The sequence below is a fragment of the Salvelinus fontinalis genome, unplaced genomic scaffold, assembly GCF_029448725.1.
Source record: "Salvelinus fontinalis isolate EN_2023a unplaced genomic scaffold, ASM2944872v1 scaffold_0032, whole genome shotgun sequence".
Classification (NCBI taxonomy): Eukaryota; Metazoa; Chordata; class Actinopteri; order Salmoniformes; family Salmonidae; genus Salvelinus; species Salvelinus fontinalis.
In genome coordinates this window covers 510828-528701 of record NW_026600241.1, presented here as the reverse complement: position 1 = coordinate 528701, position 17874 = coordinate 510828, and the positions used below count along the sequence as shown (strand labels likewise).

At 46.3% G+C, this 17874-nt stretch overlaps 1 pseudogene; it reads left to right on the top strand.

The window, feature by feature from the left end:
• LOC129842314 (uncharacterized) overlaps nucleotides 1-17874 on the top strand; it is a 56731-nt pseudogene that overhangs the window by 21964 nt on the left and 16893 nt on the right.

Below are 17874 nucleotides of genomic sequence, written 5' to 3'. Positions count from 1 at the left end.
GGCGTCCAGGCCCCTCCGTGTCCCCTGGGAAATCATTTCAGCCAATCACAATGAGCTGTAAGATTGTGTCAGGTAACTATCTACCAATGGGATTTGTTGGTATTGGAACGGAAGGAGGAAGAGAGGTAGATAAGAGGTGGAACTGTTGAATGATTCAGTATTTTTATTTGGATTTTTGTTAGTCAGTTTATTTCATTCATGTTATATGTTTTCTTATTCAAACAGAAGAAATTACCAGTCAATCTCAGTTTAAAAACTCTGAGATTGAAATGGGGTTCAATTTCTAAATTGGGGCACACAAATGCCTAAGGGGAAATCTTTAGATACATTGGCTGTTGAAACTAAAACACAACTTGTGATTGTTCATAGCCTGTATTTGCGACGATTCAGAGCTTTAGAAAAGTAAATGTTTCAGGGCTAAGACACATCAATAACGTTTGCTGGCCGAGAGTATTTAGCACCTCTAAACGTCATTTGCGAACCGAGTGTGCACCGATTTTACGTGTACAATAGCCTGAACAATGTGGTCAGTTAGCCGTCTACAGCTGGCGGTCCCTAAAACACAGCGTGCTAAACGGCAGGCAGACGAATGCTAGATCCACATTTGGTGCGACGTGTGCGAGCCTTTATAAAGAATATCTTTACAATGAGCAGCGTGTTTTTGATTTGTTTTGGTCCGAAAGGTTCACTCATCTCCACACCCAGCCACTCTCCCCCCCTCCCCTGAACCCTCACCTCCACCCCTGTACACACCGAACATGTTATGGTTGTCGTAGTCGTCATGGATCGGACCAAGATGCGGAGTAGTAGGTATTCATGTTTTAATGAACAAACAACAAACACTACAAATTACGAAACTCTACAAACGTGACTAACCTGAAAACAGTCCTGTGTGGCCCAAACACTGACACAGGACACAAACACCCACAAAACACCAGTGAAACCCTGGCTGCCTTAGTATGACTCTCAATCAGGGACAAACGATACACACCTGTCTCTGATTGAGAATCATACCAGGCCAAACACAAAAATCCCAACATAGAAAAACAAACCTAGACCAACCCACCCAACTCACGCCCTGACCAACTAAAACAAATACATAACAAAGGAAAACAGGTCAGGAACGTGACAGAACAGGGATCCTCCGTACTCAAAAATCCTTACATAATCGACGAGAAGCCTGCTAGGTCATCGGGATGGCAATAACCTCCTTCACTGCCTCCACAGGTATGCTACTGCTCCGCTCTGACTAGAATGAAGTCCTTCTAAAGACTGAGCTATGGCCAGTTTGGTGTTTTCCCAATAATGGTGAAAGTTAGGATTTAGGTGGGGTAATCTGATCCTAGATCTGAGCCTAAGTGCAACTTCTATACTGAGCTCTCTGCTTGTCTATAGGGAGTTATCCTCTCCTTTTGGGTCAGTTCCTGCAGCACTATAAGAGACTGTGCTGTGGACTCTGTGCCCCCCACACAGCACCTGATAATGCTGTTTTAGACTCTTCTCAGCCACTGTATTTCCAACACTCCCCTTCCACAGACCAATGTCTGCTACACCCCAAGGCTGAATCTAGTGCACTCTGTCGTGGACATTTCAGTACTGAGAGAGACTTGGACAATTATTCAAGCAATCATCTTTATTTAACTTGGATTAATTATTGCAATAATGAAACCGTCGACCCCACACTCCAAAGTGTGTTGCCGAGTGCTTAACTGATAATGAAAAAACAGATCTTATATAGGCCCTAAAAAATGCTTAGTCAGTAATTTCTACCCTTCCCATAAGCCACCTTGGCCCATCTCCAAGTTATCTGCACAGGATGTTGTTTTACTTCCAACCCGGCTTAGTTTCCCAGATGCCAGGAAGATGAGACAATGAGGCATTGTTCTAAACTCTTCCAGGCTATCTCTAGCTCGGGTCACACACCACATCTTGTCTCCAGGCTATTTCTCCTCCCTTACTGATAACTGCCCTCCTCTCCTCTCTCCTCTTGTCCTCTCCTCCCTTACTGATAACTGCCCTCCTCCTCTCTCCTCTTGTCCTGTCCTCCCTTACTGATAACTGCCCTCCTCTCCTCTCTCCTCTTGTCCTCACCTCCCTTACTGATAACTGCCCTCCTTTCCTCTCCTCTCTCCTCTTGTCCTCTCCTCCCTTACTGATAACTGTCCTCCTCTCCTCTCTCCTCTTGTCCTCTCACCTCCCTTACTGATAACTGCCCTCCTCTCCTCTCTCCTCTTGTCCTGTCCTCCCTTACTGATAACTGCCCTCCTCCTCTCTCCTCTTGTCCTCTCACCTCCCTTACTGATAACTGCTCTCCTCTCCTCTCTCCTCTTGTCCTCTCCTCCCTTACTGATAACTGCCCTCCTTTCCTCTCCTCTTGTCCTCTCCTCCCTTACTGATAACTGCCCTCCTCTCCTCTCTCCTCTTGTCCTCTCACCTCCCTTACTGATAACTGCCCTCCTCCTCTCTCCTCTTGTCCTCACCTCCCTTACTGATAACTGCCCTCCTTTCCTCTCCTCTCTCCTCTTGTCCTCTCCTCCCTTACTGATAACTGCCCTCCTCCTCTCTCCTCTTGTCCTGTCCTCCCTTACTGATAACTGCCCTCCTCCTCTCTCCTCTTGTCCTCACCTCCCTTACTGATAACTGCCCTCCTTTCCTCTCCTCTCTCCTCTTGTCCTCTCCTCCCTTACTGATAACTGCCCTCCTCCTCTCTCCTCTTGTCCTCTCCTCCCTTACTGATAACTGCCCTCCTCTCCTCTCTCCTCTTGTCCTCACCTCCCTTACTGATAACTGCCCTCCTCTCCTCTCTCCTCTTGTCCTCACCTCCCTTACTGATAACTGCCCTCCTCCTCTCTCCTCTTGTCCTCACCTCCCTTACTGATAACTGCCCTCCTCTCCTCTCTCCTCTTGTCCTGTCCTCCCTTACTGATAACTGCCCTCTTCTCCTCTCTCCTCTTGTCCTCTCACCTCCCTTACTGATAACTGCCCTCCTCTCCTCTCTCCTCTTGTCCTCTCCTCCCTTACTGATAACTGCCCTCCTTTCCTCTCCTCTCTCCTCTTGTCCTGTCCTCCCTTACTGATAACTGCCCTCCTTTCCTCTCCTCTCTCCTCTTGTCCTCTCACCTCCCTTACTGATAACTGCCCTCCTCCTCTCTCCTCTTGTCCTCACCTCCCTTACTGATAACTGCCCTCCTTTCCTCTCCTCTCTCCTCTTGTCCTCTCCTCCCTTACTGATAACTGCCCTCCTCCTCTCTCCTCTTGTCCTGTCCTCCCTTACTGATAACTGCCCTCCTCTCCTCTCTCCTCTTGTCCTCTCCTCCCTTACTGATAACTGCCCTTCTCTCCTCTCTTCTCTTGTCCTCTCCTCCCTTACTGATAACTGCTCTCCTCTCCTCTCTCCTCTTGTCCTCTCCTCCCTTACTGATAACTGTACTCCTCTCCTCTCTCCTCTTGTCGTCTCACCTCCCTTACTAATAACTGTCCTCCTCTCCTCTCTCCTCTTGTCCTGTCCTCCCTTACTGATAACTGCTCTCCTCTCCTCTCTCCTCTTGTCGTCTCACCTCCCTTACTAATAACTGTCCTCCTCTCCTCTCTCCTCTTGTCCTGTCCTCCCTTACTGATAACTGCTCTCCTCTCCTCTCTCCTCTTGTCGTCTCACCTCCCTTACTAATAACTGTCCTCCTCTCCTCTCTTCTCTTGTCCTCTCCTCCCTTACTGATAACTGCTCTCCTCTCCTCTCTCCTCTTGTCCTGTCCTCCCTTACTGATAACTGCCCTCCTCCTCTCTCCTCTTGTCCTGTCCTCCCTTACTGATAACTGCCCTTCTCTCCTCTCTTCTCTTGTCCTCTCACCTCTCTTACTGATAACTGCCCTCCTCTCCTCTCTTCTCTTGTCCTCACCTCCCTTACTGATAACTGCCCTCCTCTCCCCTCCCCTCATACCGATAACTGCCCTTCGTACTACTGTACCACAGTTGACTAGTGTTCTCTAACTCTCCAACCCTGAAACCTTATAGTTGACTAGTGTTCTCTAACTCTCCAACCCTGAACCCTTACAGTTGACTAGTGTTCTCTAACTCTCCAACCCTGAACCCTTACAGTTGACTAGTGTTCTCTAACTCTCCAACCCTGAACCCTTACAGTTGACTAGTGTTCTCTAACTCTCCAACCCTGAAACCTTACAGTTGACTAGTGTTCTCTAACTCTCCAACCCTGAAACCTTACAGTTGACTAGTGTTCTCTAACTCTCCAACCCTGAACCCTTACAGTTGACTAGTGTTCTCTAACTCTCCAACCCTGAACCCTTACAGTTGACTAGTGTTCTCTAACTCTCCAACCCTGAACCCTTACAGTTGACTAGTGTTCTCTAACTCTCCAACCCTGAACCCTTACAGTTGACTAGTGTTCTCTAACTCTCCAACCCTGAACCCTTACAGTTGACTAGTGTTCTCTAACTCTCCAACCCTGAAACCTTACAGTTGACTAGTGTTCTCTAACTCTCCAACTCTGAACCCTTACAGTTGACTAGTGTTCTCTAACTCTCCAACCCTGAACCCTTACAGTTGACTAGTGTTCTCTAACTCTCCAACCCTGAACCCTTACAGTTGACTAGTGTTCTCTAACTCTCCAACCCTGAAACCTTACAGTTGACTAGTGTTCTCTAACTCTCCAACCCTGAACCCTTACAGTTGACTAGTGTTCTCTAACTCTCCAACCCTGAAACCTTACAGTTGACTAGTGTTCTCTAACTCTCCAACCCTGAACCCTTACAGTTGACTAGTGTTCTCTAACTCTCCAACCCTGAACCCTTACAGTTGACTAGTGTTCTCTAACTCTCCAACCCTGAACCCTTACAGTTGACTAGTGTTCTCTAACTCTCCAACCCTGAAACCTTACAGTTGACTAGTGTTCTCTAACTCTCCAACCCTGAACCCTTATAGTTGACTAGTGTTCTCTAACTCTCCAACCCTGAACCCTTACAGTTGACTAGTGTTCTCTAACTCTCCAACCCTGAAACCTTACAGTTGACTAGTGTTCTCTAACTCTCCAACCCTGAACCCTTACAGTTGACTAGTGTTCTCTAACTCTCCAACCCTGAACCCTTACAGTTGACTAGTGTTCTCTAACTCTCCAACCCTGAAACCTTACAGTTGACTAGTGTTCTCTAACTCTCCAACCCTGAACCCTTATAGTTGACTAGTGTTCTCTAACTCTCCAACCCTGAACCCTTATAGTTGACTAGTGTTCTCTAACTCTCCAACCCTGAACCCTTACAGTTGACTAGTGTTCTCTAACTCTCCAACCCTGAACCCTTACAGTTGACTAGTGTTCTCTAACTCTCCAACCCTGAAACCTTACAGTTGACTAGTGTTCTCTAACTCTCCAACCCTGAAACCTTACAGTTGACTAGTGTTCTCTAACTCTCCAACCCTGAAACCTTTCAGTTGACTAGTGTTCTCTAACTCTCCAACCCTGAACCCTTACAGTTTACTAGTGTTCTCTAACTCTCCAACCCTGAACCCTTACAGTTGACTAGTGTTCTCTAACTCTCCAACCCTGAAACCTTTCAGTTGACTAGTGTTCTCTAACTCTCCAACCCTGAACCCTTACAGTTGACTAGTGTTCTCTAACTCTCCAACCCTGAACCCTTACAGTTGACTAGTGTTCTCTAACTCTCCAACCCTGAAACCTTACGGTTTCTCCTCTGTTATCGTGAAGACGCCTACACTTGTATCCTGACAGGCAAAGCCATTCTTCCTCTCTTTCTATATCCCTCTCTCTTTCTCGCTCTCTCTCTTTCTCTCTCTTTGTCTCTCCCTCTTTCTCTCGCTTTCTTGCTCTCTTTCTTTCTTTCTCTCTCTTAGTCTCTCCCTCTTTTTGTCTCTCCATTTCCTTCCATTCATAGATTATGACGGTTGGTGAGGCAGCAGCATAGCGATGGTATGAGAGGGGTTTCCATGGTGACCAGAACTACAGCTGTACTACCTTGTTCTGTGGCTCAGTGTCAGGAACAGATTACAGGAGAGTGGGGACAAAAGGATGTTTTCATTTTCCTATGTGATTTTGTGTGTGTTTATTGACTAGGCTACGCTTCGTTGTAAATTCAATTACAGAACTAATGTGTGTGTTGGCATTTGGTCATTCCATGTATCAGTGTCTTTCTCAAGTGGAACATAGTGAAACCACATTCCCTCTCTGCTGTGTTTCAGCCCTTTATAGCTCACATTCACATTCCAGTCATGTGCTGTACTCTTCCACACAACCTCTCCCATGTATCCACCAACGCTTAGTTTCAGCAGATCCCGGCAGGCAGAGGGGTTTAAAATGTCTGATGTTATTTCAAGCTGGAGGATTGATGCTGAGGTGGGAGTTAGTGCTGATTCACTAGTCTAACTAAAGAGATGTTTTGCCGCTGAAATGAAGGCGAAAGCTTAGGGCAGTGTGTTTGGGGGTAACACATTATAAAAGCATTGACCAGTGTGTTTGGGGGTAACACATTATAAAAGCATTGACCAGTGTGTTTGGGGGTAACACATTATAAAAGCATAGACCAGTGTGTTTGGGGGTAACACATTATAAAAGCATAGACCAGTGTGTTTGGAGGTAACACATTATAAAAGCATAGACCAGTGTGTTTGGGGGTAACACATTATAAAAGCTTAGACCAGTGTGTTTGGGGGTATCACATTATAAAAGCATTGACCAGTGTGTTTGGGACATTATAAAAGCATTGACCAGTGTGTTTGGGGGTAACACATTATAAAAGCATTGACCAGTGTGTTTGGGGGTAACACATTATAAAAGCATTGACCAGTGTGTTTGGAGGTAACACATTATAAAAGCATTGACCAGTGTGTTTGGGGTTAACACATTATAAAAGCATAGACCAGTGTGTTTGGGGGTAACACATTATAAAAGCATTGACCAGTGTGTTTGGAGGTAACACATTATAAAAGCATTGACCAGTGTGTTTGGAGGTAACACATTATAAAAGCTTAGACCAGTGTGTTTGGGGGTAACACATTATAAAAGCATTGACCAGTGTGTTTGGGGGTAACACATTATAAAAGCATAGACCAGTGTGTTTGGGGGTAACACATTATAAAAGCATTGACCAGTGTGTTTGGAGGTAACACATTATAAAAGCATAGACCAGTGTGTTTGGAGGTAACACATTATAAAAGCTTAGACCAGTGTGTTTGGGGGTAACACATTATAAAAGCATAGACCAGTGTGTTTGGGGGTAACACATTATAAAAGCATAGACCAGTGTGTTTGGGGGTAACACATTATAAAAGCATAGACCAGTGTGTTTGGGGGTAACACATTATAAAAGCATTGACCAGTGTGTTTGGAGGTAACACATTATAAAAGCATAGACCAGTGTGTTTGGGGGTAACACATTATAAAAGCTTAGACCAGTGTGTTTGGGACATTATAAAAGCATAGACCAGTGTGTTTGGGGGTAACACATTATAAAAGCATTGACCAGTGTGTTTGGAGGTAACACATTATAAAAGCTTAGACCAGTGTGTTTGGGGGTAACACATTATAAAAGCATTGACCAGTGTGTTTGGGACATTATAAAAGCATAGACCAGTGTGTTTGGGGGTAACACATTATAAAAGCGTAGACCAGTGAGTTTGGGGGTAACACATTATAAAAGCATAGACCAGTGTGTTTGGGGGTAACACATTATAAAAGCATTGACCAGTGTGTTTGGGGGTAACACATTATAAAAGCTTAGACCAGTGTGTTTGGGGGTAACACATTATAAAAGCATAGACCAGTGTGTTTGGGGGTAACACATTATAAAAGCATTGATCAGTGAAGCGTTACGTGATCAGAATACTTATTATTATCAGTAACTAGTAGTGTACCGCGTTACTTTTTAAACTGGGTAGTATAATTTGAGTAACTTTTTTAACTGGGTAATATAATTGTAGTTACTTTTTAAAACTGGGTAATATAATTTGAGTTACTTTTTAAAACTGGGTAATATAATTAGAGTTACTTTTTAAAACTGGGTAATATAATTAGAGTTACTTTTTAAAACTGGGTAGTATAATTAGAGTTACTTTTTAAAACTGGGTAATATAATTAGAGTTACTTTTTAAAACTGGGTAGTATAATTAGAGTTACTTGTTCAAGTAACACGTGTTACTTTCAGATCAACATCTCTGCTGGGAGCGTTTCCTTGACCCGATTTTCGACTTCCTCATTTAGTTCTCAAGTGAGCGGAGAAAAGGCTGCGTCGAAAAATCTCATGACAGCTGACCATAAAAATGGATAGAGGGCGCACCTCTAATCCCATTTTTTTTTTATTGCAAACCCAATAGAGGGCTTCACCGTCTAGTGGAAAGTGTGCAACCCAGCAGTGGTGGGCTTCCAGGAGCGGAGTGTCAGACAAAACCCAGCAGTGGTGGGCTTCCAGGAGCGGAGTGTCAGACCAAACCCAGCAGTGGTGGGCTTCCAGGAGCGGAGTGTCAGACCAAACCCAGCAGTGGTGGGCTTCCAGGAGCGGAGTGTCAGACCAAACCCAGTAGTACTGCCACGATGTTGTCCGTTATGTTCCAATGTGATTGGCTGTCTCCTCCCAGATGGGTCTCTGTGATTGGCTGTCTCCTCCCAGATGGGTCTCTGTGATTGGCTGTCTCCTCCCAGATGGGTCTCTGTGTGGCATAGTCACTTGCTGTCTCTGTAGACACTTCCTTCCTGTAACAACACACACCTATTAATAGTGTGCCACCCTGCCAGGGTGCTGTCCTCAGCAGCAGTGAGCAGCCACTTGGCAAGCTGTTTAAATGGGACATCAGTCTGAGAGGGGATGGGAGAGGCATTGCAGAGAGAATAACTGCACGTTTGTATCACACATCCACACACACACACAGATGGAAAGAGAGAGACCATGTCAAACTCCTGTAATACAATCCACCCACTCCCACATCTTCTCTCCACAGATGATACAACACAGTTTCAGAGCAGATGCCAGTTATTTCTATTCTGTTTGGAACGGGACAGAATGTAGAAGGAATATTACAACACAGTTTCAGGGTTATTTGTAGTCTTTCTAGTCTGTTTGGAACGGGACAGAATGTAGAATGAATATTTCTATTAGCTAAAAATCCGTGGGCACACTTGGCTTACGTAGAATGCATAGAAACTGTTTCTTTTACCTGTGTTTGTCCTGTCTGTGATGTTCCATCTCTATGCTCTCTTCCTCTGCAGGTCATTATCAAGCAGGAGCCGGGAGAAGTTCCCACTCGAGCAGCAGCAGATGGTTTCCACGGTAACGGCAGCCCAGCAGTTTGGTCGCAGTGAAGGGAAGTCACTTGATCTCCATATCGCCACAGAGACAGACAGGAGGGGCCACCTGGGCGGGGGCCACAACCAGCAAGGTATCAGACAAACATACACTCACACACACATATGGTTCACAGCCAATGAGCAAGGTATCAAAGAGCAATGGTTTTGACCTGTTAAAATACATCTCCCATGTTTCCCCCCTTCAGGTTCTGGGTACCCCTGTAGGCTCCGCCCTCCAGGTGCTGGGTATCCCTGTAGGCTCCGCCCTCTAGGTGCTGGGTATCCCTGTAGGCTCCGCCCTCCAGGTGCTGGGTGTCCCTGTAGGCTCCGCCCTCCAGGTGCTGGGTTTCCCTGTAGGCTCCGCCCTCCAGGTGCTGGGTATCCCTGTAGGCTCCGCCCTCCAGGTGCTGGGTTTCCCTGTAGGCTCCGCCCTCCAGGTGCTGGGTATCCCTGTAGGCTCCGCCCTCCAGGTGCTGGGTGTCCCTGTAGGCTCCGCCCTCCAGGTGCTGGGTATCCCTGTAGGCTCCGCCCTCCAGGCAGCAATGAAGCTTGTGGCCATCAGCATTGGACAGTTTCTGGATCTCCAAGGTGATGGGCGGGAGGCATGTGGTCGCCCAGGGCGTTGCCAAGGCCATTGTCAGCGGGGCGGCCGATAGCATTGTGGGTCAGCAGGTCATTGTTAAGGCAACTGGGGCCGCAGGGGGAACAGGAAAGAGTGGAGGTGAGGGTCCACACACACACACACACACACACACACACACACACACACACACACACACACACACACACACACACACACACACACACACACACACACACACACACACACACACACACACACACATACAAACAAACAGGAAAAAAGGTGTCTCTTTACCTGAGACACGTAAATACCAAGCAACACTCTTGACAGATGCCCACTGTCACAAACTCTCCTTAAAAAGCACCCATCCACACAAATGCTCATTCACATGCTCCCACACAGCTCTTCTGACTGATGTTTCATTCACATGCTCCCACACAGCTCTTCTGACTGATGTTCCATTCACATGCTCCCACACAGCTCTTCTGACTGATGTTTCATTCACATGCTCCCACACAGCTCTTCTGACTGATGTTTCATTCACATGCTCCCACACAGCTCTTCTGACTGATGTTTCATTCACATGCTCCCACACAGCTCTTCTGACTGATGTTTCATTCACATGCTCCCACACAGCTCTTCTGACTGATGTTTCATTCACATGCTCCCACACAGCTCTTCTGACTGATGTTTCATTCACATGCTCCCACACAGCTCTTCTGACTGATGTTTCATTCACATGCTCCCACACAGCTCTTCTGACTGATGTTTCTGCATTTTCTCTGTTGTGGGTGTCTCTCTCTCTCGCTCGCTCTATCTCTGTTTAGTTCCACTTTTTCCTTTCTTTCCCTTTCCCCAACTTTATCTACAACATTATCCCCCATTTATTGCCTCTCTTTCATTCCTTCTCTCTCTCTCTCTCTCTCTCTCTCTCTCTCTCTCTCTCTCTCTCTCTCTCTCTCTCTCTCTCTCTCTCTCTCTCTCTCTCTCTCTCTCTCTCTCTCTCTCTCTCTCTCTCTCTCTCTCTCTCTCTCTTTTCCTCCCTCCCTCCTCCCAGTGATGGCGACCCTCCAGCTGCCAGTCAACAACCTTGCCAACCTGCTCGCGGGCACCAAGCTCTATGTCAGCACCAACAGCAATAATCCCTCAGGGAAGCTGCTCATATCACAGGGAGACATCCTCCTAGCCTCCAACTAGTAACATACACACCATTATTCTCACAAACTCCTGTCCTGGCTCCTGTCCTCTCTCCTGTCTTCTCTCCTGTCTTCTCTCCTGTCCTCTCTCCTGTCCTGGCTCCTGTCCTGTCTCCTGTCCTCTCTCTTGTCCTGGCTCCTGTCCTGGCTCTTGTCCTGGCTCTTGTCCTGGCTCCTGTCCTCTCTCCTGTCCTCTCTCCTGTCCTCTCTCCTGTCCTGGCTCCTGTCCTGGCTCCTGTCCTCTCTCCTGTTCTGGCTCCTGTCCTCTCTCCTGTCCTGGCTCCTGTCCTCTCTCCTGTCCTCTCTCCTGTCCTGGCTCCTGTCCTGGCTCCTGTCCTCTCTCCTGTCCTCTTTCCTGTCCTCTTTCCTGTCCTGGCTCCTGTCCTGGCTCCTGTCCTGGCTCCTGTCCTCTCTCCTGTCCTCTCTCCTGTCCTGGCTCCTGTCCTCTTTCCTGTCCTCTCTCCTGTCCTCTTTCCTGTCCTCTCCTGTCCTCTCTCCTGTCCTGGCTCCTGTCCTCTCTCCTGTCCTGGCTCCTGTCCCCTCTCCTGTCCTTTCCTGTCCTCTCTCCTGTCCTCTCTCCTGTCCTGGCTCCTGTCCTCTCTCCTGTCCTCTCTTTCTTTAATTTCTTATTTTCTTCACCCTCTTCTCCCCTTTGTCCATTTTCTGTCTCCTTCTTCCAGCTTTGTTCTTTCTCCTCTGCCTCCACATCTCTCTAACAAACAGTCCCATCCTGCTGACTGTGTGATAGCAGTCTATAGGTGTATTATACTGAAGGAGATGTACATCACACCTCCTCAAACAGACCATGCAGGTACAGACACACTTCAACGACAACAACCCCCATTTATTGCCTCTCTTTCATTCCTTCTCTCTCTCTCTCTCTCTCTCTCTCTCTCTCTCTCTCTCTCTCTCTCTCTCTCTCTCTCTCTCTCTCTCTCTCTCTCTCTCTCTCTCTCTCTCTCTCTCTCTCTCTCTCTCTTTTCCTCCCTCCCTCCTCCCAGTGATGGCGACCCTCCAGCTGCCAGTCAACAACCTTGCCAACCTGCTCGCGGGCACCAAGCTCTATGTCAGCACCAACAGCAATAATCCCTCAGGGAAGCTGCTCATATCACAGGGAGACATCCTCCTAGCCTCCAACTAGTAACATACACACCATTATTCTCACAAACTCCTGTCCTGGCTCCTGTCCTCTCTCCTGTCTTCTCTCCTGTCTTCTCTCCTGTCCTCTCTCCTGTCCTGGCTCCTGTCCTGTCTCCTGTCCTCTCTCTTGTCCTGGCTCCTGTCCTGGCTCTTGTCCTGGCTCTTGTCCTGGCTCCTGTCCTCTCTCCTGTCCTCTCTCCTGTCCTCTCTCCTGTCCTGGCTCCTGTCCTGGCTCCTGTCCTCTCTCCTGTTCTGGCTCCTGTCCTCTCTCCTGTCCTGGCTCCTGTCCTCTCTCCTGTCCTCTCTCCTGTCCTGGCTCCTGTCCTGGCTCCTGTCCTCTCTCCTGTCCTCTTTCCTGTCCTCTTTCCTGTCCTGGCTCCTGTCCTGGCTCCTGTCCTGGCTCCTGTCCTCTCTCCTGTCCTCTCTCCTGTCCTGGCTCCTGTCCTCTTTCCTGTCCTCTTTCCTGTCCTCTTTCCTGTCCTCTCCTGTCCTCTCTCCTGTCCTGGCTCCTGTCCTCTCTCCTGTCCTGGCTCCTGTCCTCTCTCCTGTCCTTTCCTGTCCTCTCTCCTGTCCTCTCTCCTGTCCTGGCTCCTGTCCTCTCTCCTGTCCTCTCTTTCTTTAATTTCTTATTTTCTTCACCCTCTTCTCCCCTTTGTCCATTTTCTGTCTCCTTCTTCCAGCTTTGTTCTTTCTCCTCTGCCTCCACATCTCTCTAACAAACAGTCCCATCCTGCTGACTGTGTGATAGCAGTCTATAGGTGTATTATACTGAAGGAGATGTACATCACACCTCCTCAAACAGACCATGCAGGTACAGACACACTTCAACGACAACAACCACCCCAGCCACTGCCTGTTCACCCCGCTATCATCCAGAAGGCCAGGTCAGTACAGGTGCATCAAAGCTGGGACTGAGAGACTGAAAAACAGTTAAATAGCCATCACTAGCACATTAAACTGTTAAATAGCCATCACTAGCACATTAAAGGCTGCTGCCAACATACATAGACTAGAAATCACTGTCCACTTTAATAATGGAACACTAGTCACTTTAATAATGTTTACATATCTTGCATTACTCATCTCATATGTATATACTGTATTCTATACTATTCTACTGTATCTTAGTCTATGCCGCTCTGACATCGCTCATCCAAATATTTATATGTTCTTAATTCTATTCCTTTACTTAGATTTGTGTGTATTGGCTATATGTTGTGTAATTTATTAGATAGTACTGCTCTGTCGGAGCTATAAACACAAGCATTTCACAACACTTGCAGTAACATCTGCTAAACACGTGTATGTGACCGATACAATTTGATTTGATTTGACAGGCGCGCGTGCACGCACACACACACACACACACACACACAGAGACAGATTTGCCTTCATCCTCAAAACAGAACCCACAGGTACACACACCTCCTCTCTCTCTCTGTTCGTCCTGTTATCCTCTTCAAATAATCATTGAGTAAAACTAGCTGCTGTCTTTCATTTACCCTCTCACCCCCTTCTGTCTTTCTGTCTTTCATTTACCCTCTCACCCCCTTCTGTCTTTCATTTACCCTCTCACCCCCTTCTGTCTTTCTGTCTTTCATTTACCCTCTCACCCCATTCTCTCTTTCTGTCTTTCATTTACCCTCTCACCCCATTCTCTCTTTCTGTCTTTCATTTACCCTCTCATCCCATTCTGTCTTTCATTTACCCTCTCACCCCATTCTGTCTTTCTGTCTTTCATTTACCCTCTCACCCCATTCTGTCTTTCTGTCTTTCATATACACTCTCACCCCATTCTCTCTTTCTGTCTTTTATTTACCCTCTCACCCCATTCTGTCTTTTATTTACCCTCTCAACCCATTCTGTCTTTTATTTACCCTCTCAACCCATTCTGTCTTTTATTTACCCTCTCACCCCATTCTGTCTTTTATTTACCCTCTCACCCCATTCTGTCTTTCTGTCTTTCATTTACCCTCTCATCCCATTCTGTCTTTCATTTACCCTCTCATCCCATTCTGTCTTTCATTTACCCTCTCATCCCATTCTGTCTTTCATTTACCCTCTCACCCCATTCTGTCTTTCATCTCATATTGTTGAGGAGAGTCTCATGTCATGCTCAGAGAGCCCTGTAGAGAGCCCTGTAGAGAGCCCTGTAGAGAGCCCTGTAGAGAGCCCTGTAGACGGCCCTGCAGAGAGCACTGTAGACAGCCCTGTAGAGCCTGTCTTTAGTATTCTGGCATTGATTGATCCTGTTGTATCTATCTATAGGCCTTTATTAGATACATTCATTACCAAGCCATTGATCCAGCTCTCTGCTCTGGAACAATGCTGTCTCTGCATTTACACAACTACTACTAATGAGGTCTCTGTGCTTCCTCCGTTCATCTCTTCCTTCCACATACAATCTAAATCTGGGGCAGAGATCATTTCAAGTCACCGCTCGCTCTTCTCACTCTGACGTCAGTCGAACTTTAGGGAAAAATCTTTAGGCTTTGTCACCAGGTTGCCCCCAGAGAGTAGGGACAAATTTAAACATCCTCTTTCTTTCCACTGCTCTATCGGTCGGTAGAAAACGTATGTAGTGCTGCACACACCTCCTACATCCTCAAACAGCCTAACTAAAGGTTTCACCACACACACACACCTCCTATATCCTCAAACAGCCTAACTAAAGGTTTCACCACACACACACACACACACACACACACACACACACACACACACACACCTCCTACATCCTCAAACAGCCTAACTAAAGGTTTCACCACACACACACCTCCTATATCCTCAAACAGCCTAACTAAAGGTTTCACCACACACACACACACACACACACACACACCTCCTACATCCTCAAACAGCCTAACTAAAGGTTTCACCACACACACACACACACCTCCTACATCCTCAAACAGCCTAACTAAAGGTTTCACCACACACACACCCCCTATATCCTCAAACAGCCTAACTAAAGGTTTCACCACACACACCTCCTACATCCTCAAACAGCCTAACTAAAGGTTTCACCACACACACACACATCCTATATCCTCAAACAGCCTAACTAAAGGTTTCACCACACACACACACACACACACACACACACACACACACACACACACACACACACACACACACACACACACACACACACACACACCTCCTACATCCTCAAACAGCCTAACTAAAGGTTTCACCACACACACACACACACACACACACACACACACACACACACACACACACACACACACACACACACACACACACACACACACACACACACACACACACACACACACACCCCCTATATCCTCAAACAGCCTAACTAAAGGTTTCACCACACACACACACACCTCCTACATCCTCAAACAGCCTAACTAAAGGTTTCACCACACACACACACATCCTATATCCTCAAACAGCCTAACTAAAGGTTTCACCACCACACACACACACACACACACACACACACACACACACACACACACACACACACACACACACACACACACACACACACACACACACACACACACACACACACACACACACACACACACACACACACACCTCCTACATCCTCAAAGAGCCTAACTAAAGGTTTCACCACACACACACACCTCCTATATCCTCAAACAGCCTAACTAAAGGTTTCACCACACACACACACACACACCTCCTACATCCTCAAACAGCCTAACTAAAGGTTTCACCACACACACACCCCCTATATCCTCAAACAGCCTAACTAAAGGTTTCACCACACACACCTCCTACATCCTCAAACAGCCTAACTAAAGGTTTCACCACACACACACCCCCTATATCCTCAAACAGCCTAACTAAAGGTTTCACCACACACACCTCCTACATCCTCAAACAGCCTAACTAAAGGTTTCACCACACACACTGCCTAACTTCTGAATGAACAATAAATAAACAACACAGTCCCTCTCCACACTCCTAAACCCTAATCAAACACATTTAACTCTCAGATAGTATTATAAAACCCCGTTGCTGCTGCTGTTATCTTGTATCGTTTGGGTTGTATCGTTAGCCATGTATCGTTAGCCATGTATCGTTAGCCATGTGTCGTTAGCGTTGTATCGTTAGTGTTGTATTATTATAGTGTTGTATCGTTAGTGGTGTATCGTTAGCATTGTATCGTTAGCGTTGTATCGTTAGTGTTGTATTGTTATAGTGTTGTATCGTTAGCGTTGTATCGTTAGCCTTGTATCGTTAGCGTTGTATCGTTAGCGTTGTATCGTTAGTGTTGTATTGTTATAGTGTTGTATTGTTATAGTGTTGTATCATTAGTGTTGTATCGTTAGTGTTGTATCGTTAGCGTTGTATTGTTAGCCTTGTATCGTTAACGTTGTATCGTTAGCGTTGTATCGTTAGCCTTGTATAGTTAGCCTTGTATCGTTAGCCTTGTATCGTTAGCCTTGTATTGTTAGCGTTGTATCGTTATAGTGTTGTATCGTTAGCGTTGTATCGTTAGCGTTGTATCATTAGCGTTGTATCGTTAGCGTTGGATCGTTAGCGTTGTATCGTTAGCCTTGTATCGTTAGTGTTATATCGTTATAGTGTTGTATCGTTATAGTGTTGTATCGTTAGTGTTGTATCGTCAGCGTTGTATCGTTAGCGTTGTATCGTTATAGTGTTGTATCGTCAGCGTTGTATCGTTATAGTGTTGTATCGTTATAGTGTTGTATCGTTATAGTGTTGTATCGTTATAGTGTTGTATCGTTATAGCGTTGTATCGTTATAGCGTTGTATCGTTATAGTGTTGTATCGTCAGCGTTGTATCGTTAGCGTTGTATCGTTAGCGTTGTATCGTTAGCGTTGTATCGTTATAGTGTTGTATCGTTATAGTGTTGTATCGTTATAGTGTTGTATCGTTATAGTGTTGTATCGTTATAGTGTTGTATCGTTATAGTGTTGTATCGTTATAGTGTTGTATCGTCAGCGTTGTATCGTTATAGTGTTGTATCGTTATAGTGTTGTATCGTTATAGTGTTGTATCGTTATAGCATTGTATCGTTAGCGTTGTATCGACCGAGTTTTGTTTATGAATGATCTTTCCCAGGGTATGTTTCTGGTTGGCCAGCCAGCATCACAGGGTGCGGGGAAGCAGGGCGTGGCCAGTTCCACAGGTCACGTGGTGTCATCCCCGACGACCGTCACCCAGCAGGCCATCCTGGTCACAACGGGTCAGATGGCTGCCATCTTGACTCAGGTCAGTACTGTTTGGACACAAAATGGAGGAAAGGTAGCCATAGTTACTTCTTGGCAGATAGTGGTTTTGAGATAGTGGTCATATACACTATATATACAAAAGTATGTGGACACCCCTTCAAATTACTCAATGTGACTATTTTAGCTACAACCGTTGGTGACAGGTATATAAAATTGAGCACACAGAGCCATGCAATCTCCATTGACAAACTGTCCTCACTTGCAACACTCACTACCGAGTTCCAAACTGCCTCTGGAAGCAACGTCTGCACAAGAACTGTTCGTCGAGAGCTTCATGAAATGGGTTTCACATGGCCAAGCAGCCCCACACAAGCCTAAGATCACCATGTGTAATTCCAAGTGTCAGCTTGAGTGGTGTAAAGCTAGCCGCCATTGGACTCTGGAGCAGTGGA